Below are 1,236 nucleotides of genomic sequence, written 5' to 3'. Positions count from 1 at the left end.
TTATATTAATATATTATTCCTATATTCTGCCAACACTTTTCAACCCTTCTCCCCATTAACACCTGACAAGAAAGGACAGAGGAAAGAAAAAGGAAGAGAGAAATCCCTGAGTCTAATCACCTATACCTTGTTTCCTCCTTGATCAAGACCATTAACAACTTGTAACCAACGTCCTTTTAAGAACGATCACCACCCAACAAATGAGCAAAACCACCCACCCTCCATTTTGAGAGTTAGAGAGTCATTAAAATTGCTTCTTGATGTCCGAGGCATCTTTTTTCCATTGAGGGTAGGGCAAGAAAATTGAGATACTGGCCAGTCTTAAGAAAGCTCGCTGTAACAATTGCTGTCCATCTTTGTGTGTCACAAAAGTGCAGGCTTAAATGAAGTCCTGACTGAAACAGTCTGTGAGGCTGGATCATTTGGGGTCTTCTGATGTCAGCACCTTTCTTTGAAGCTTTCCTTGAAGCAAGTTTGGATAAAACAGCTATTAAGGCAGTCTAAGGTTGGATCAAGATGGATGCTGGCATAAACAGTCTCAGTATCTCAGCATCCTTCTCAGAATCCTGTCAGGGCTGCTCCAACTCACTGGTATCTGGATGTCTTCCTCTGTAAAAATATAACTTTCAGAGGTAGTTCTATTTTTGTATTAATACATGTATGGAATATGAAATATACACAGATCTGTGAAATATGATTCTCCGCTCTTTGTATGACCAGGTGAAAGGTACCTGTCTTCTTTACAAGTTTAGTTTGGACTGCATAACTGTCTTAGGCTGGGTTTCATTGCTGCTAAGAGACACGACAACAAAGGCAACTCTTATAAAAGAAAGCATTTAATTAGAGTTCGTTTGTAGTTTCAGAGGTTCAGTTCATCATCACAGCAGGAAGCATGGCATCCTGCCAGCAAACACGATGCTGGAGGAAGACTTTCAAGTCGCAGGCAGTCTCAGAGATGTTCCCTTGGAGAGGGATCAGCACTATGTTATCTGGTATTGGCCATCAGGATTTCTTTCTTTCTGTCTGTAGCCAAGACCTTCAGGGGTCTCCCCTGATCAAATTTGGGTATTATACATTTCAGTGGAACCCACAGTTTGCTTTCTCCTGTTGAAACCAATACAAAACCTCTTCCCCTGCATGACACACATTTCCTGTCTTCCATTCTGAAGGTAGGACATTCTTTTGGTTGTTTTATTAATTATTATTATTATTTTTTCCGAGACAGGGTTTCTCTGT

Source organism: Mus caroli, chromosome 7, assembly GCF_900094665.2.
Source record: "Mus caroli chromosome 7, CAROLI_EIJ_v1.1, whole genome shotgun sequence".
Taxonomy (NCBI): domain Eukaryota; kingdom Metazoa; phylum Chordata; class Mammalia; order Rodentia; family Muridae; genus Mus; species Mus caroli.
Note: the sequence above shows the minus strand (reverse complement) of the source record.